The 21,247-nt window shown below is 42.3% G+C and overlaps 1 protein-coding gene and 1 pseudogene across 1 annotated transcript in view; one reads left to right on the top strand and one right to left on the bottom strand.

Annotated features, from left to right (window-relative positions):
* Nucleotides 1–21,247, bottom strand: part of Eml6 (EMAP like 6) — a 233,400-nt gene that overhangs the window by 153,131 nt on the left and 59,022 nt on the right.
* Nucleotides 2,791–3,108, top strand: LOC129692382 (transcription and mRNA export factor ENY2-like; annotated as a pseudogene).

The following is a 21,247-nucleotide window of genomic DNA, read 5'->3' as shown; positions in this document are numbered from 1 at the left end:
ATGTATGGATATAACCTAGAACCTCTGCTCCGATGTAGCCCATGATAGCTCAGTATCCAAGTGGGTACCCTAGTAAGGGGAACAGGTACTATTTCTGACATAAACTCAACAATGGGCTCTTTGACCCACTATGGGAGAGGCAGCCCTGCTAGGCCAACAGAGGAGGACTTTACAGCCAGTCCTGAAGATACCTGATAAAACAGGGTCAGATGAAAGGAGAGGAGGTCCTCCCCCATTAGTGGACTTGGAAAGGGGCAGGGAGGAGATGAAGGAGGGAGGGTGGGATTGGGAGGGGATGAGGGAATGGGATACTGCTGGGATACAGAGTTAATAAAATATGAAAAAAATTGTGTTAAAAAAGAGACAAACTCAGAAATCAGCACCTAGACCTATATTCATCTCAAACACAGATGCCTAAACACCAGTTTAAGAACACAGTCAGCTACAGCCAGGGCTACGTGTCCCCACCAGACCCTGCCAGCCTATGACAACAAGGCCTGACTATTCCAATGCTGCTGAAGCACCAGAAAAGGACATTGAAACCAACTTTGTGAAAATGATAGAAGCCCTTAAAGAAGAAATGAAAAAAATGTAAAGAAATCGAGGAAAAGACAAACAAAACATTGGAGGAAATCAATAAATCTCTTAAAGAATGCCAGGATAAACATACTAAAATCTGTACACCTAAAGAAGCTAAGCAAGAAGGAGGACTCTGGGTAAGATGATCAATCATCATGCAGAAAGGCAAACAGGATGGACATTGGAAGAGGGAGAAAACAGGGAACAGGACAGGAGCCTGCCACAGAGGGCCTCTAAAAGACTCTACCCAGCAGGGTATCAAAGCAGATGCTGAGACTCATAGCCAAACTTTGGGCAGAGTGCAGGGAATCTTATGAAAGAATGGGGAGATAGAAAAACCTGGAGGGGACTGGAGCTCCACAAGGAGAGCAACAGAACCAAAAAATCTGGGCCGAGGAGTCTTTTCTGAGACTGATACTCTAACCAAGGACCATGCATGAACCCCTGCACAGATATAGCTCATGGCAGCTCAGTCTCCAAGTGGGTTCCCCAGTAAGTGGTGACATGAACTCAGTGGCTAGCTCTTTGATCACCTCCCCCTGATGGGGGTTGGCAGCCTTACCAGGCCACAGAGGAAGACAATGCAGCCAGTTTTGATGAGATCTAATAGACTAGGGTCAGATAGAAGGGGAGGAGGACCTCCCTATCAGTGAACTTGGGGAGGGGCATGTGAGAAGAGGGATTGAGGGAGGGCAGGATCGGGAGGGAACAAAGGAGGGGATATAGCTGGCATACAATGTGAATAAATTATAATAAACAACAAATAAATACATACATACATACATACATACATACATAAAAAGATGAAAGATCAGACAGGTTCTCATACAGTGACAATAACAGTAACAGTAGGTGAGTTCAATATACCATTCTCATCCTTAAATACTTTCTGGTACATTTATATTGTTGCATGTATGATGTATGAGTAAAGGCACTCAGATGCCATGATGTGTATATGTGCAGGTCAGAGGGCCTCATGGAGTTGGTTCTTTCCTCCCACTAAGGTGGGTTCTAGACCATCAGCCTTGCATGGCATGTGCTCTCACTCTCAGAGCCATCTCATCAGCTCTATTCTCATCTCTACAGAGGACATTTAAGCTAAGAATCAACAAAAAGGCTGCAGAGTTAACATCTGGATCGGATGAACCTAATGGGTATCCACAGACACTTGCATCCAACACGGAATACACAGTCTCCTCAGCAGGCACGGACTCTCTCAAAATAGATGACATTCAAGGACACAAACCAATTACACATGATCTAAAAGAACTTAAATTATCTCATATCTTATCAGAACACAATGGAACAATATCTAGAAACAAATAGCAAGAGAAAACACAGAGCCTACACAAACACACAGAGCCTACACAAACACACAGAGCCTGAACAACATGTTCTTGAACCATTAGAGCAAAAAATGTTTACTATCTAGTATCAAGTGAAAATGAAAGCACAGCTCACCAGAACCTTTGGGCTATAGCTAAGGCTATTCTATATAAGGCTATATTCTAAGAGGAATCCTTGGAATTATGAGTGCTTACATTTCAAAAAATAAAAAAATGATAGAGCCAGCAAGGTAGTTTATTAAGTAAGAGCACTTCCGCCCTGAGTTGCACCCGGGTACCGCGTGGCGCAAGGGTAGAATTAGCTCCTGGAAGTCGTCCTCTGATCTCCACATGCATACTGTGGCACATATATGTACATGCAAATGATAAACATAATAAACATTCAAATCTTAGATAGCTCAAATTAATGACATAATGATGGATCTCAAGGTCTTAGAAAAACAGAAATAAGCCAAACCCAAACCGGAAGATGGCAAGAAAAAAATTAAAGAAGGGCTGGAGAAATAGCTCAGCAGTTGAAAACATTTATTGCTCCCGTAAAGGACCCATGTTCAGTTTCTAGCACCCACATCTGGTGGTTCACAGCAGCCCAACTCGAGCTTCATGGTATCCAATGCCCTAATCTGTGAAATCTTCTTAAAAACAGAAAGGGAAGGAAGATTATCAAACTCTTTCTATCAAGGCAGAATTACTCAAAGAAAGGGAAGAAGAAAAGAAAGAAGGAGGAAGGGAGGGTAGAAGAGAGAAAGGGAGGGAGAGAGGGAGGGAGAAAGGGAGGGAGGAAGGGGTCGTCCAATTTCCCTGAAAATACAGGTGTAAAAATTCTCAGTAAGATCATACATCAGGGCAGCTGAAGAGTGTGGTTATCAAGATGAACCAAGATGCCCAAATGAGAGCAGCGATTAACCAAAAGTAATAGAAAATGGAGACAGAAAACGTTGCAGAGTTGCTGAGAGCTACATTAACTGAGGGTGGCTGGAAGGATCAGTTGAAGGCACACTGTAAAGAGGTATTAAAGAAAAAGGACTAGAACATGTTCCTGTTGATGACTTGGTGGCTGAAAAAAGGCAGAGCGCCAGTACCTGACAGTGTAAAGAAGGAACCTCTACAAAGAACATTCCTTGCTCAGCATGCCATCTTTAAGGGGGAATTAGAATATGTTGTTCTGTGGATTTATTTCTGAAAATAAAACTTGCCATAAGTTAGAAATTGATTTCTCAGGCAAAGAGGATAGACATTGGCAGAGAAAGAAAACAAGCAACAGGACAGGAGCCACCACAGAGGACAGTTGAAAGACTTTACCCAGCAAGGTATCGAAGGAGATGCTGAGACTCATAGTCAAAATTTGGACAGAGTGGTGGGAATCTTAGAAAGATTGGGAATGGGAAGATAGGAAGACCTGGAAGTGGCAGGAGCTCCCCAAGGAGAGCAACAGATGAAAAAATCTGGTCACAGGGGTCTTTTCTGAGACTGATACTCCAACTAAGGACCATGCATGAAGATAACCTAGAACCCCTGCACAGATGTAGCCCATGGCAGCTCAGTCTCCAGTGGGTTCCCCAGTAAATGGAACAGGAACTGTCTCTAACATGAACTCAGGGGCTGGCTCTTTGATCACCTCCCCCTGAGGGAGGAGCAGCCTTACCAGGCCACAGAGGAAGACAATGCAGCCAGTCCTGATGAGACTTGATAGGCTAGGGTCAGATGGAAGGGGACAAGGACCTTCCATATCAGTGGACTTTGGAGGGGCAGAGGAGGAGATGAGGAAGGGAGGGTGGAATTGGGAGGGGATAAAGGAGGGGGCTAGAAAGAGGATACAAAGTGAATAAACTGTAATTTATAAAAATATAAATAAATCTTTAAAAGTGAAAAAAAAGAAATTGATTTCTCAAAATAAAGTCCTTTTTTATATGATGGTTATAAAAAAAAAGAAAATCATACATTATAACCAAGTTTGTTTCATTCCAGAGACACAAGTATATCCAACATAACATGTAATACAGCACATAAAGTTAAGGATCAAAGCTATATGGTCATACCAGTAGACATAGAAAGGCCTTTAACAAAGTTCAGCATCCTTTTATGATAAAAAGTCCTTAAGAATATAACTGAACATAATAAAGGTTATATAAGGCAAACATTATATTAAGTGGGAAAAAAGCTAATGGCATTTTTCTGTAAAATCAGGGATAATACAAGGGTGCCCACTCTCTCCTCTTATTAATATGCTGTGTAGCATCTCAGCTAGAACAACAAGAGAAATAAATACAACGTATACAAAAGGAAAGGAAGAAGCCAGCCCTGCTTGCAGATATGATTCTATACTTAGATGACCCAAAAGACTTCATTAGAAAACTCCCAAAGCTCATAAACATTTTCAGTATATAACAGAACATAAAATTAACATTCAAATAGTCAGAAGCTTTTCTACATACCAACTCTATGAGTTTCACATGAGTGTCCAGAAAAGAAAAGTTAGGCAGATGTAAGCCTAAGCATGCAGATGAAAGAAAGACCTTTACAATGAAGGCTTTAAAGCCCTTGAAAAGGACACTAGAAAGACTGCCCTTGTATATGGATCAGAACAATAGTGTCAAAATAGTTTCCTCACCACAAGCTTTAATGAAATCTCCATTGTATTCTGGTGGCATTCTTCACAGAAGTAGGAAAAGTGATCCAAACTCATACGGAAGAACAGGATGCCAACAGCCAAAATAGTCATAAGCAGGAGGGCTGGATCTCAAGCTTCACTACAGAGCCAGAGGACAAAAGACAGCTTGCTACTGTCACAAAGGCGGGCATGCAGACCAATGGAACAGAACAGAGAAGTAGCTCACACAGACACATCTGTCTATCTTTGAAACAAGTGTCAGAAATATACACTAGAAGGAAGCCTTTCGACAAATGGCACAGGGCTGACTGGGTACCCGCATTAAGGAATGAAAGTAAGTCAGTATCTTTTATTCCGCGAACACACACAAATCAATTCAAAATGGAACAAAAACGTGAAATTTTGAGCCTGGTAGAGGCACCTTAAGATTCCTTAGGAAAAGGAATTCAACTTTATCGGAAGTAGTCTCAAGCTTTACAAGAGGGGCTGCATGAAATTAAAAGGGAAACCACGAGTGCAGTGAATAAGTATCCTGCAGAAGGAGAAACTCTTGTCTAACTCTTGACCATCCTAGTAAGGATTACTATCTAGCATCTATAAGGAACAAGAAAAGTAAATAGCAAAACCCCAAAACAAAAAAACACAAGCCCAAATTATTCAGTAAATCAGTAAATGGGCTAATGATTTGAACAAATAGCTCTCATATAATAGAAACATAAAGGGCCAACAAATACCTAAAAAAACATTCAGCATTCTTAGCATCAGGGACATGCAAATCATAACTGTTTGGAGATCCCATTTCATACAACTCAAAATGGGTATTATCAACAAAACAGCAGCAAATGCTGACAGAGCTGTGGGAAAGAGTAGTCCTCATGCCCTGCTGGTACCATCACTAGGTCAGTTTCGAGGTTCCCCAGAAACTGGGAAATAGAACAGCTCTGTGTTCATCTCTAACACTCCTGTTCAGCACACCACAGTGACACTTCCACAAGTGTTTTTATTGCTGCATTATTCACAATAGTCAGTGTTTGAACCAGCCCACGTTGCCATCAATGGGTGAATGCATAGAGAAGATGCTCGCACACAGCAAAGCCCATCCTGTGTTAACCAGAAGAGAAAGCAGAAGGAAAAGATGAAAAGAAAGCCACAGAAGCGAATGTTGAGAACTGTAGATGTTTTTCTCTGGGGAGCGGAAAGGAAACATAAAAATGGCATAGGTAAGCAACATCCTCAACTAATATTATCAGGGAGGCAGCCATGCCTGGGGTGGTAGGAAGATATAGTAAGCAGATGGGCTGGAGTCTTGGACGTGAGCACCAGAGAGAACAAGCACAGTAAATTAGTTTCTTTGGAATGGTGGATTGGTGATGGGAAAGGGGGGGGGCATTTCTGTAACATTTTAGTTATGTGTCTATACTACTCTGATACAAACAACTAAAATCAAGGAACAAATATTAACATACATATGCCAAAGGAAGGCAGCTGGTGGAGTCATCCACAGAGGCAGGAATGAGGAAGGGATGGCTGATGACCAAGCCCCCAGATGTTCTCATCAGTATAATTGTTACTGGTAAAGTGAGTGTGGTCAACAAGGCTAGGCTTACAGTGCACTCTCTAAGAGAGGAGGAATACTGCCAAAAACTGCAACACAACAATTTACTAATGAGAAGTTTCACTAATGAAGGGGTCTATGCAAAACCTAGCTTCCTGGTGCTATTCATCTTTCCTCCCTCTTTAGGCAAAAGCATGACTCAAGCACCGAGGGCTCTATCTGGCGGAAGTCTTATTAACTTAGAATAATTAAATATGCCAGTCATGTTTTTCGCAAGGTCTGTTTAAATACTTCAGAGAAGTCATTAGTGAATCCATCTGGACCAACAGCTTTGCCAGATGGCAGAATCTTACTACTTCTAGCTGTTCTGTTTCTGGAACATCCTACCTCTCTGGTAGTATAACATAGGGTGATTTTCAAGGTGTGTCTTACTCTGCTTGTTACAGTGTGTAGGGTGTGGAGAGGAGGAGGCAAGCTGAACAACTGTATTCTGCATGCCAGCTGAGCCATGAGATCATGAATGTCCAGGGATCCAAAGAGATCTCACCATTTCTGTCTCTGAAAAAGTTCTGCCTGATGTAGGTATCACAGGGTAGAGCAACCGCTGATGTTCCCACACGAGAGTGTGTGGAAGGAGTGTAAGACTCCTAGATGAGGTACAGCCTGGGAGACATTCCCTCCTGGCAGGCAGACACTTAAAGGCAGGTTTGATTTTTCCAAAATCACATAGTAGCATAGTCTGAGGAGGTGTAGAAAAATGGCAATCCCAATTGTTTCAGGTAACCTTTGCCTTAACAATTCCTTAATTAGCTGGTAAAAATGCAGGGTACTCTCCAGAGTGAGGCCACTGGTGACTCCAACAAGATCATCTCATCAAATGCCACCTAAGTTAAATGCTAAAGCACAGGAGATAAGCGTGGGGTTTCTGTGGAGTCCGGGGTGGCTTTCTGGTGAGAGTGTGAATTTAAAATGTTATGTTATTACTTCTCTGAATGACACTTTAAAAACTGGATTCACAATCTAAAATTCTAAGCCTCCAGTATTTACAGACCTACTGATAGATGGCAGCGTTACAGTAAATACGTCCGTCAGTAGGTCCGTAAATGCTGGAGGGTTAGAATTTTAGTCTCTTCCGTAACACTCGGAACAATACAGTGCCTGTGATCAATTGAGTGGCTTTAAAATACATGTGGGGTAAGAAAACAAGCAAATGCACACAGCTCTGGATTCTGAATAAGAAAACCAGGAAAATCATACTGAGTAATACAAGCCTTCTCATAAACAGAAATTCTACAGGCAAGAAAAAATTTTGAAAAATACCATTTCTGCTTGGTATTAATAATTATCTGAAATATTTGAAATTATCCAGAAGATCAAAATCCAATTTTTAAGGTGTCATTCAGAGAAGTAGTGGCATAATATTTTAATTCACAGGGCTCATACTTTTCTAACTAAATTAGATCCAAAACAAGAAATAACTAGGTTTGAAATATTGGATTTGAAAACTTGAATATTAGGTTCCTTCTAATAATTTGTTTGGAGAGATGTGATATGTAAACGAAAACCAAACACAGTGCAAACAAGAACAATTCAAGGTCACTGGTTTTCTTTTGTATTTTGGATCAGCACAAAAAATTTCTTAAGGAAACAGAACTCATTGATACGTTATTAACACACAAGAAAGATAAGGGTGCCCACTTCAGAGCTAGTGGGCACAGTAACGTCCTCTTCAACCCCTGAAAAAGGCAAGGGCGGTCAGAGGCGTCGGGCAGGCAAATCCAGGTGTTTGCTTTGATGATTTTGAGTAATGCTGTCTACATCAAATTTTTAGACATCCAATCTTTCTAAAGCACAATTGTCATTATGAATAAGAGCAAAGTGAGGCCAGGGAAGGGGTTCAGCTGAAATTGTGTACTTTCCTTACTTAAGCATGTTACCAGGGCATGATTGAACATCTGTATGCTTTTGATTGGTTGTTTTTTGAAGCAGGCTCTCATGTAGCTCAGGCTGTCCTCAAATTCCCCATGCTGCCAAGGGTGGACATGATCCTCCTGCCTCTATCTACCACGCAGTAAGATTACAGTCCTATGCCACCATAACCAGCCTTTAAATTTTTCTTCTTATTCATTCAACAAATATTTCCTGAATGCCACAATGGTAGATGCTCAATGAACAGTAATGAGTAAATCACCATAACACCCAGAGAATTAAAATATTTTTAAAGAGATAGATAATGAGTTTTGAGATTTGTGTATCAAGCAAGAGACACAAGAGCATAAAATCAACAGAAGGAATACTGAGAATGTTCTGGGAGCTATTAGGAAGCCACTGAATTAAGTCAGTGAGAGGAGAGAGTCACAGAGACAAGAAGGAAACAAACCATGAATACGACATCAGACGACTGACAGACTAACAAGAACTGTGGAGATGAAGCAGGCTCCTGGTGGAGCTGAGTAAGGACTGTGTCTTATGGTTTCTATTGCTATGAAGAGACACCATGACTGCGGCCACTCTTAGAAGCAAACATTAAATTGGGCCTGGCTTACATTTCAGAGGTTTAGTCTGTTATCATTATGGTGGCACACAGGCAGACATGGTGTTGGGGAGGTAGCTGAGAGCTCTACATCTGGATCCACAGACAGCAGGAAGAGAGAGTGAAGCTGGGCCTGACTTAGCATTTGAAACCTCAAAGCCTATCCCCAAAGACACACTTCCTTCATTAAGGCCACATCTCCTAATAGGGTCACTCCTTATGAGTCTATGGGGGTCATTTGCATTCAAACCACCACAGGCTGTCAACTCACTAAGGGCAGGAACCTTGTTTCTATGTGCAGAGTATTATACAGAGTCAGATGAGAAAGCAGTTTGTAGCATTCCGGGTATGTTGAGTTTGAGGTAGTATCAGAAGGACAGCAAGGGACTGTAGATGTCAGTCTGTGAGATAGAAGAGAGGTCTGAAGACAGTTTTGAAAGTTACACACGGAAGGCCACATGAGTACATGACAGTCAAAATTTCACCTTTAATCTCATCTGCTTGTCTTCTTGATTTTGAACCATGCGGTACCCTGGTGCCCTCTGATTTCCTGGGCTTCTTTCTCTCCTTGATGGTCATCTCTTAAAATAGTCTTAACTTACTCCGTATCAGATGTTTTCCCACCCCCAGATGCCCCTGGGCACTGTTCTCTCATCCCACGCACTCTCACACTGGGCTCTGCAGCCTAGTCCCTCATTAATCCAGAAAATGATGCTGCTGACATTTTTTTCTCTCTAACAAATAACAGACACATGGATTGACCAAGTCTTACCTATTAATTCAGTGTTACAATGTTATTAATTCAGTATTGAATGTTACAGCTTGTGCTTGCTGAAATGGCTTTGAAAACACTAGTACATTAAGTGTTACTAACTTGGACTATATTTGAACAAAAACTCTGTAAAACAACTTTTATGAAAAAGCACTTATGTAATACAAATCCCTGAGAGAGTTCTATCTGCCACATTAAAAAAACTAGAATAAATAAAATTTATTCAGCATCTCTGCTAGGTACAGATATCAGTACTTACACCCATAAATATATTCAGATTTAACTCAAATATGCACAGTAAGGTTACGCAAAATCAGTATAATACTTTTAAATGCTTGACATGTTTTATTTCCAAAGAGTACCATTAACTTTCAGAACTCTTAAGTTAAAGCAGCAGTTTGGAATCATCACTTCTAACGACAGGATGTGACTAAGCACTGCCATTTACCTGAAGTGAAGAAAGGCTGCTGGTAAGTGTGGGCCAGCCGGGGGGGGGGGGGGGGGGGGGCCGGGGGGGGGGGGGGGGGGGGGAGGACCAGGGCAGATAGTGCAGAGGCTCACAGTGGGCACCAGACAAGCAGGCATCTGGCAGCTGGGGAAGCCCAGACTCAAGGCCTGTACGCAGGGCTGAAGAGAAGAAATAAACTGCTCTATGGAAGGCCCCAGGCTCCAAGTAAAGCTCAGGGGCAAGGCCAGTGGCTGAACAGAGCCCAGGGAAGCTCCAGTTATCCAGGGACCTCCAGAAACCTTAAGGGAACTTAAAAATGACAGCATTATAGCAACTACAAGTCGCATGCCTAGAAGAAGAGATGAAGGCAAAAGCCAGTAGATAGATCCCAGAGGATCTGGCCTGTGAGGTCGCTAGAGGGTAGGCTTAAACATCAGCAGCAGAAGACCACACCTCATAACCACTAGCCTATAACCAAGAACTGCTCAAAAGAATGGGATCTGAATCCTCTCTCTAGCTTAGCTCGGTACACCACAATGACCTCGAACTCAGACATCCACCTGCAAATTCTGACATTAAAGGTGTGTGCCACCACTGCCCAGCTGAGAAACTTCTGAAAATAGTACAAAACCAACCTCAGTGTGTAGGTTGGAACAACGAGAACTATGCCATTGTCCACACTCACACCATGAGACTGTGTCCTACACCATGGTCTCTCTGGCCATGGTCTACTCTTTTTTTCTACAATGGTCCCTCTAGTCACTTATGCTTAGATATGTCTAATGTTATGCTGTGATATACTTTGCCTCTCTTCTATGCTATGCTCTGTCTCTCGCTTGAATACACTGGATAGGGACAACAAGGACCAGGCAGCCAAGAAGAGGCCAGAGCAGAATCCCACTAAGATCTCCACCAGATAGGTCTGGGAAAGTGAACTAGAACAGGTTCTGCAAGTAGAAGATACAAAAGACTTAGATGAGGTCTTCAATATGTGTACCATAGAGGCTGGGGAGAAAAGAGCTGCCATGAACTCAAAAAGTAGTTTCTAGATTGTTGCTTTAGGTCAGATAATAAATATTCACTAAAATATGCATGTATTTGTAGCTTATAAAATTCTTTCCATAATATATATGCAAAGTAGGAGAATTGTACATGCTGAGAATGTACTTAGAGTTTTTTTCTTTTTTTGAGACACAGTCCTGGCTGGCCTGGAACTCTCTTTGCAGGCCAGCTGGTATTGAATTCCAGAGGTTCTCCTACCTCTGCCTCCCGCTTGCGTGTGCCACTGCACCCAGCTCTTTTGACATTTTTTGTTTTGATATCTTTTCTTCAGTACAGTAACAATCCATGTAAATTTTGCTTTAAAGTGTCAAGAAGAGCTTAAAGCAGTGACCCCAGGAAGCATGGATAAGTGCTTACTAAAACAAGAAAAGCAGAAGACTCAGCGTTCGCACAGGATGTAGCCACCGCTATTGCAGCTCCCCTGAAACAGCACCGACCAGAGAAGCAGTTCCCATTTCCTCCACATCACCCTCAGCAAGTGTTTGTAAAGGGTTACCTATGAAAAATGCCAGGAACACTATTTAAACCAATTTCCTTGACACAGTAGATGGCATCTTGAGTGTACAGTAAAGAATGTATAGTACAGTATAATGAACGTATAGTAAAGAATGTAGCCCCCCCCTTTTACTGGACACCCTCTGGGTCACTGGGATGTCATGCTCGGTAGGAGCATCTTTGCTTGACTGTAGTTCTTGAGTCTTGACCTTACCAAATGGCTCAGGGTGGGAGCTGACCATATGTCCTCACCAGAGAAATCAACAGTGAGGCAGGATTAGTGGATCCCAAGGCTGAGGGTAGACTTCTGCACTGTAAATCACAGAGCCCAGTACAAACACAGAACATGAACTTGTGTCAGCATTCAAACTGTGATACTGGGAGACTGGTGGCTGCTGGTGCCGCAGGAAAGGACAATGGAGGCTCTGGAGAGCTCCTGAATGCTGCCCTGCTAGTAATCTGTACCTATTGTTGCAGCAAACCATGACCTGGTGGATGGTGCCTTTTAGTGAGTTCTGTGAGACTGTCTAGCTATAATAATAATAGCAGGAAAATATGAGAGACCTTTGGCCTTGTAGCTGGTGTAAGTCAAGACAGCACCCTCCAACTGTACACCTGCTCCTAAAACCTCACACCCAAGCCAGAAGCAACCATGCTTAACGATTTAATAAGACGGAAGCAAGGCTACGGATCCCGAGACAGTTACCAGGAAACTTAGGAAACTCTAAGAAAATGACGTCCGTACATCCAAAGAGCCAAGTTGTCTAATCCTACTATTAGGTTTGTATTAAGTGAAAGACAAATGTAGATTTAAATCGACTGACAAAAAGGCAATTTCAAAATATGGAATTTGGGAATAACAAGATGGCTAAGTGGGTAAAGACACTTTCTGCCAAGCCTGACAACCTGAGTTCTACCTCCTGGGCCCACAGGTGGAAGAAGAAAAACCCATCCTGCAAGTTGTCCTCTAAACAACACATGTTTTCCATGGTGTGTACACACACACACACACACACACACACACACACACACACACTCGCACGCACGCACAAGGGTGAGGCACATAAAACAAATAAATGTGGAAAACAAACCCCCATTACTATTTAGAAAACTCACTCAAATATGAGCTTCTTTTGAATTGCACCTGTCATGAGCCTAGGAGTAGAGATTCTGCTAGTCTTTGTTTTTTAGTTTTTTGTTGTTTTTTTTACCAGTATTCTGCTGAGATGGTCCCAAAAATCCCATTTACAGCAGTCCTCTTTATCCATGATCTCACTTTCGACAGCTCGTCACCTGCGGTCAATTTTGACATGAAGCAGTAAGGGGGAAAGTTCCGGAAATAAACGATGCCCTAAGTGTCACACTGTGTGGAGTTCTGAGTAGTGCCGGAAGTCTCACAGTAGGCACACAGTTGACAGTGCTTCCCGGTGTCTACCCAGCACTGACCCCCATTAGACACTCAGCAGCTTTACGTGGTGCTCTCAGGGTTTGCTCAGGGTTTGCTGTAAACTCGCACTGTGTTGCTAGCGTAGTCAATAGACTAAACTCTTCTTCTGACTAGGGGCTAGACTAAACATTAGTTTATAAACCTTTAATGAAAACCTTCATTTGCTAAAGCTTATTCAAGTCTTTTAGCACTAAACCAATGACTGCTGTTTAAATGTGTGTGTGCAACCAGGCACAGTGGCACACACCTGTAATCCCAGCACTCAGGGAGCTGAGGCAAGAGGATCACAAGTTCCAGGCCAGAATACCACACTCCAGCCTGGGCATCAGAGTAAGAATCCTGTGTCAACAAAATAAAACAAACAAGAAAAAAAAGTATGAATACTGTGCATAACATATTAAACTTTTATTATTACACAAAACCTTTTAAAATAATGAACTCTCTCCAAGAATATTTAGCATGAATTAAATTTACCAAAACCATCCAACAAAACAACAGCAACCTTCCCTCCGCCCCCCCCGTTTGCTCAGTGTTCTTCAAAAAGACATAAATTACATAAATATGAAGTGCGAATGTTTCACTTTTCTTTAAGAAACTGGTTCTTAAAAAAAATTAGGTCACTTTGCTCTTTATGCCACTGTTGTGTTATTTTAGGTGTGATGAGTAAAGATTGATCAGAACAGGGAAATGCAGGAGAACACTTCCTCATCAGTCAGCTTTAGAAACTAATTAACTGGACTGATTCCCAGGGTGATTTCTTTGGTTAAAATTAGAAATGTAGACAGAAATCTGTCACATACGGATATGATACCCCAGGGTTTTATTTATAGTGGAAAGGTTTAAATCATCCCTACCTTTCATTTCCTTCAGAAATCCTTTGAAATCTTTGTCTCACATTCTCATATAGAAAGATTATAGTTTCCATCACTTATACAGTTTCATCTCATACTCACTGTTTTTAATAAATGCTGAGAAGTATGCTCTTGAGGCAGAAATCACACATGTTCTGCAGACACGGCTTTGAGAGCCAAATGAGAATCAGTCACCATAAGTTCTCAAAGCACACCTCCAAAATGCATCGTGCATCATTGCACCAAGGTCCAGAGAATCACAGGCATTCAGTCCTCAAGTGGCACGTGTCGGCGCACAGCATTGTACCCTGGGGGCTGGACTCTAGATTCACTTACAGCCAGGTCCTCAGCTCCCCTCAGGCACAGCATGGTGCCTGTGGCTTGAACAAGACCAGATAGATCTAGGGTCCATTAAGGAGTCCAGACATCCCCCTGGGACGCACACTCTTTAAGGGAACAGAAGAGTACACAACCATGCTTTTTAAATTGGTCATATTCTGCCTCTCTCCTAGATTCATGAGGTGGAGGTATGTTTGATAGCATTCCCTATACTTCTTTTGTACTTGAAGAAGTTTGCGATCTAGTTCAAGGGGAACAATACAAGCTGGGAAAATAACTGCCAATACTGCTTCTTAGTAGACCAAGACATGGTTGCTAGTGAAGAGCAGTCTCCTGTGGGAACGAAGGGTGTCAGTGCCAGCTGCTACAGCTGAAGGAGAGCTTGCCAGTGACTTCTCCGGACAGCACCAACATCCTCAGACCATTCAGTTGCTATGCTACAGATGAGGCCCAGTCTTGGCTCCTCAACACACTGAAGTGACAAGCCCCCCCCCCCACCTCCCACCCTTTTGGGTATTTACAAAATGTGAGGATTACACCTGTTGTATGAGAATGTTTAGAATTATTTTACTATTAAGTCAAGCCCTGAGATCACTTTACATTTACAAGTGACCTAAGGGAAAGGGTGCATTTTCCAGGAGCTGAGAAGTGTCGAAGCCAGACAATTTGGGGAACTCACAGGGGTATGGTGGGGGGAGGGGTCCAAAGAAAGGGGACTCAGCTCAGTCTTGCCCTCCTTCTCCCCACGCAAATATTCACTATTCAGCAGAGTGAAGGGGCAGCTGCCTGTGGGAAACAGAGGGATGCTCCACATCCATGGACTTGCCCAAGCACAGAAATAACTGGAGGAAAATCATGTCTCTAACTGAGCATGTAGAGACTTCTAGAAAATTATTATTCCCTAAACAAAATGATGTAGCAATACAGCATACACATTGTGTTTGGCATAACAAAAGATGCACCAGTAGTTTAAAGTACTTAGAAAGATATTTTAAAAATGCAGGTATTGTCACTGTTTGTAAGGAACTTAAATATCTGAAGATTGTGGTAACCTTGGGAGTCCCACCAGTCCTCTGTTGTATACTGGGGGTTACTGAGCACAGTCCAGATGCTTCTGCCGTGAGAGGACTAAGAACTGATACTGAGAAACACCCCCAACCCCAAACCAATTTTTTTTTCTAAACCAGTGTGTTAGTTAGGGTTACTATTGCTGTGATGAAACGCCATGACCCAAGCAACCTGGAGAGGAAAGGGTTTATTTCACTCGCCTTCCACAGAACAGTTCATTATCAAAAGCAGTGAGGGCAGAAACCCAGGGCAGGGACCTGGAGGCAGGAGCTGATGCAGAGGCCATGCAGAGTGCTGCTTCCTGGCTGGCTCCTCATGGTTTACTCAGTCAGCTTTCTTACAGAACCCCGGGATGGCACCACCCACAATGGCCTGGGCCCACCCACATTAATCACTAACAAAGACAATGCCTAACCTTAAGGAGGCGGTTTCTCAAGAGAGGTTCTCTCCTCTCACATGACTATAGTTCTATAGTTCGTGTCAAGTTGACATAAAACTAGCCAGGACACCCAGATACTATTGTTCACACATTTTTTAAAATCACTTCTATATTTACTTCAATTTTTTAATACAAGAAATGACTACCTTTGGCATTCTGCCTGTCCTAATAATTTATCTTTTTGTTTGGTGTTTGTTTAGGGTTTTGGTCTTTTGTTTTGCTTTCAAAACAGGACCCTGCCTTACCATGTAGCCCTGCCTTACTCTGTAGCCCTGGCTGGCCTGACATTTGCTATGTAAATCAGGCTGGCCTCAGACTAACAAAGGTCTGTCTGCCCCTGCCTCCCAAGTGCTAGGAATAAAGGTGCCACCAAACACAGCTAATGCGTCCTTTTAAAAACCTTAAATGCCATCGTTAATGTAGAATAATACTCTTGCAGAGGACATGAGTTTGGTTCCTATCACCTAACAACTACCAGCAAATTCAGGTACAGGGGGCCCGGCATGGTAGCACACACCTGTAATCCCAGCACTCAGAGAGGCAGAAGCAGGTAGATCCCTGTGAGTTCGAGATCAGCCTGGTCTACAAAGTGAGTCCACAACGGCCAAGGCTACACAGAGAAACCCTGTCTCAAAAAACAAACAAACAAGCAAACAAACAACAACAATAACAAATCCAAGTACAGTGGACTCAATGGCCCCTTCTGGCCTCTGTGGGCATTGCACTCATGTGCACAAACCCACACTCAGACACAACATATACAAATTAGTGAAAAAAAATTAAGGGGAAATTTAGTCCTGCTGAGTCTGGGCCTGTGTTGAGGCAGCCAATCATGGTAGGTATTCATGACAAACTCACATTGTAGTTAGAACCTCAGAGAGGGAAGGGAATGGGTTCCACTGTTCCCTTAATGGTGCCATCTCCAGCAACTGAAAGACTTCCTGTAGGCTCCTCTTCTTAAATTTCCATCCCCTTCCAATAGCATCACGCTAAGGACAAGCAAGCTTGAGCCATATGGACCTTCAGGTGCAAACTATAGAATAACAGATTTTTTTTTAATTTTTAGAAGTAATGTCATTTACATACTAGAAAACTGACTCTCCAGAGTGTCCAGTTTTATGAGTTGTGACCACAATCCGTCTCCAAAAATTCTTACATGCCCTTTGTAGCTAAAAGCACATGAGCTATAATGATTTGTGCAGAAGTGTCTGTGAATGTAGGTTACTAATTCACTGGGATAAGCACCCAAGAGCATGTCTGTTAGGTTACTGGATGCATATTCACAACTCCAATCAAGAGTCAGTTTAGCTATGAAGTTATATTAAGCATCTTGGCACTCATTCCCAAAGATCTTCATAATGACTTACTAAAAAGAGAAATCAGCACCAGTACTGCTGGACACAGCCCGGGGGCATGAACAAAGTAGGCTAAAACTAAAGACACAAAATACATCAAGATCCAGTCTTCATTCTGCTCAACATGAAAGAAAAAAGGAAATAGGTATTTCAAAGAGATAAGGAGGAGAAAGAGGGAGGGGAGAGCAGTAGGAGTAAATGAGAACAAGAATAGCAATTTACTTACACAAGAATGCCATTATGAAATCTTATTTTACATGCTAACAAAATAATAAAAATAACGGACAAGAAAATATAGCTTTCAAATGAGTATGAAGGTTTTCCACTTCCTGCTGTAACTTATACTGCCTTCTACTCCCACACATTACACTTCTGAATTCTTAAAACTTTTTCCGGGGAATAGTGAAGAAGTTAGAGGTTCTTGAGCACCCTAGTGTCTGATTATTATAGCTTCTAAGGAGAACAGTGGCAACCAAGGCTACAAGAAACTTGGGGAGATCTGGTGGGATATTGTGAGTCAAACAAGACATAGTACTCCTTCACTGAAATCAACAGAAAGGAAGTTGTAATGTGATTTCATCCTATACTCTCAGCTCACAGATTTAAAGAAAACCAGAGACGAGAAGTGAGTGGTTGAGAACCATAAGCTCTTCTGTGGCGTGTTCAGGGCAAGACCCTGAAGTGCAGGTTGAAAGTTGGACATTACTAGATTTTCAGAATGGGTCCCCTGTGTAAACCTTCAGTTCTCAAAGGTCACAGCTCACAAATAGGATGTTGGCCAGAGATGTTGAGGGAAGAGCAGAGGCTCTGTGTCACTTTGTTTAATGCCAATTGAAAAAAAATTATTTATTTTTATTTTATGTGAATTGGTGTTTTTTTTTTTTTCCTGCATGTGTGTCTCTGTGAGGGTGTCATATCCCCTGGAACTGGAGTTACAGACAGTTGTGAGCTGCCTTGAAGGTACTGGGAATTGAACCCAGGTCCTCTGGAAGAGCAGACAGTGCTCTTTAACTGCTGAGTCATCTCTCTAGCCGATGGCTGAGTAAGGCACAGATTTATGAGTGTAGCAGAATGTCCGTAGGAGAAGCTTTGTTTGTTTTGTTTTATTTTGTTTAGGACAGTAATGTTTGGTTATACCCTATGTTTCTGGGCTTTCTAGTATAAGGCTCTTGGTCACCCAAGCAGCGCTGGGTATGGGTTCCGTTTCTTCTATTCTGTTGGTGAAGCTTGCCTCTGAGGTTCCTGTTCAAGTCCAGAAAACCCAGGGTTTTCTCTATTGATTCCATTTCTAATTTCAGGTCTTCTAACCATGACTCCTAAGAAAGGTACAACTACTTCTTTGACCACAGCACACTGAGAAGGGGTAAGAAAGAAGCTCAGAGGAGCAACACCTGAAGGTGGGCTAGAGTTTACTATGGCTCCACAGCCTCTGGCTTCTGGCTCTCCTGCAGATCTGCAACTACCCCACTGTCCCTTGAAAAAATTATTTTGTGTTTATGCTGCCAACAACAAACTGGCCAAAATCTCAGACCTCAGTCCAAGACATCCGCAGCTACCTAGGATGCCGAAGATAAGAGTAGCTATGAAAGCCTGGACCAGTGTCTAAAGGAAGGAAAGTTCTCCCCGGTGATAGAGCAGAGAGAAACCTAAGGAATGGAGCCTTTCCAGGAACAAAGATTACAAAGACCAGCTATTTTATCATTCTCCTCATTGCCAATATTTCATCACCAAAACTGATTAAAGCCAGGTCAGAAGGCTCGGTACAAATCTCAGCTAACTCTTTAAGCTCAACACTCCAGATGGCCATTCCACCTCCTTCTTGCCATAAACATACCCTAAGTGGCCAGAAAAGAAGTACTAGTGACACCAGGAGCTGAGAGGGCTCCCTGGGTAAGGCATTGGCCACACAAGTCTGACAACTTGAGTTGAATCACCATGGAAATGTGGGAAAAGAGAATCAAATCCACAAAGTTGTCCTCTACCCTCCACACATATCCATGGCACGAACCACACACACATACACACACACACACCACAGTGTAGCAAAGTTGGTTATACACATTCACTATTGGGACTACAGTAAAATATTCCAACACTTGTAAAACATGATGGTACACACAAAGAGCTGTAGTCGTAGACTGTTTTTCTAATTTAATTTAATTTTATTAATTACACTTTATTCACTTTGTATTCCCCCATAAGCCCCTCCCTCTTCCCCTCCTGGTCTCACCCTCCCTCCCCCTTCTTCACGCATGCCCCTCCCCAAGTCCATTGATAGGGGAGGTCCTTCTCTCCTTCCTTTTTGATATTAGTCTATCAGATCACATCAGGAGTGGCTGCATTGTCATCTTCTATGGCCTGGTAAGGCTGCTCCCCCCTCAGGGGGGAGGTGATCAAAGAGCAGGCCAATTAGATTATGTCAGAGGCAGTCCCTCTTCCCATTACTATGTAACCCACTTGGACACTAAACTGCCATGGGCTACATCTGTGCAGGGGTTCTAAGTTATCTCCATGAATGGTACTTGGTTGGAGTATGAGTCTCTGGGAAGACCCTTGTGTTCAAATTTTCTGGTTCTGTTGCTCTCCTTGTGGGGTTCCTGTCCTCTCCAGATCTTACTATTTCCCACTTCTTACATAAGATTTCATGCACTCTTCCCAACAGATGGCCATAAGTCTCAGTGTCTGCTTTGATAGTCTGCAGGGCAGAGCCTTTCAGAGGCCCTCTGTGGCAGGTTCCTAGGTTGTTTTCTGTTTTCTTCTTCTTCTGATGGGGATTGAGCGTTTTAATCAGGGTCCTCTCTCTTGATTAGTTTCTTTAGATGTATAGATTTTAGTAGGTTTATCCTATGTTATATGTCTATATGAGTGAGTATATACCGTGTGTGTCTTTCTGCTTCTGGGAAAGCTTACTCAGGATGATCCTTTCCAGTTCCCACCATTTACCTGCAAATTTCATGATTTCCTTGTTTTTCATTGCAGAGTAATACTCCATTGTGTAGATGTACCACAATTTCTGCATCCATTCTTCAGTTGAGGGGCATCTGAGCTGTTTCCAGCTTCTGGCTATTACAAATAAAGCTGCTACAAACATGGTTAAGCAAATGTCCTTATTGTGTACTTGAGCCTCTTTTGGATATATGCCTAGGAGTAGCATGGCTAGATCTTGAAGAAGTGCTATTCCTAGTTGTCTGAGAAAGCGCCAGATTGATTTCCAGAATGGTTGTACCAGTTTACATTCCCACCAGCAGTGGAGGAGGGTTCCCCTTTCTCCACAGCCTCTCCAGCATGTGGTCTCACTTGAGTTTTTCATCTTGGCCATTCTGAATGGTGTAAGGTGAAATCTCAGGGTTGTTTTGATTTACATTTCCCTAATGGCTAATGACTTTGAGCATTTCTTTAAGTGTTTCTCTGCCATTCGATATTCCTCTACAGAGAGTTCTCTGTTTATTTCTGTTCCCCATTTTTTAATTGCATTATTTGTTTTGCTGCTTTTCGGCTTCTTTAGTTCTTTATATGTACTGGATATTAGCCCTCTGTCAGATAAAGGGTTGGTGAAGATTTTTTCCCAATCTGTAGGCAGGCGTTTTGTTTTGATGACAGTGTCCTTTGCTTTACAGAAGCTTTTCAGTTTCATGAGGTCCCATTTATTGATTGTTGCTCTTAGAGCCTGTGCTGTTGGTGTTCTGTTCAGGAAGTTGTCTCCTGTACAAATGAGTTCTAGGGTTTTCCCCACTTTTTCTTCTAACTGATTTAATGTGTCTGGTTTTATGTTGAGGTCTTTGATCCACTTGGACTTTAGTTTTGTGCAGGGTGATAAGTATGGATCTATTTGCATTTTTCTACATGTAGACATCCAGTTAGACTAGCACCATTTGTTGAAGATGCTATCTTTTTTCCATTGTATGGTTTTGCCATCTTTGTCAAAGATCAGGTGTTCATAGTGTGTGGGTTTATTTCTGGGTCTTCTGTTCGGTTCCATTGATCCACCATTCTGTTTCTATGCCAGTACCATGCAATTTTTATAACTGTTGCTCTATAGTACAGCTTAAGATCAGGGATGGAGATACCTACAGAAGATCTTTTATTGTAGATGATTGTTTTAGCAGTTCTGGGTTTCTTGTTATTCCATACAAAGTTGAGAATTTTTCTTTCCAGGTCTGGAAAGAATTCCATTGGTAATTTGATGGGAATTGCATTGAATCTGTAGATTGCTTTTGGTAAGATCGTCATTTTTACTATGTTAATCCTGCCAAGGCATGAGCATGGGAGATCTTTCCATCTTCTGATATCTTCTTCTAATTCTTTCTTCAAAGACTTGAAATTTTTTTCATACAAGTCTTTGACTTG

Source organism: Psammomys obesus, unplaced genomic scaffold (genome assembly GCF_907164565.1).
Source record: "Psammomys obesus unplaced genomic scaffold, mPsaObe1.curated_primary_1811, whole genome shotgun sequence".
NCBI classification, from domain to species: domain Eukaryota; kingdom Metazoa; phylum Chordata; class Mammalia; order Rodentia; family Muridae; genus Psammomys; species Psammomys obesus.
Note: the sequence above shows the minus strand (reverse complement) of the source record. Positions and strands in the feature narration are given on the sequence as shown.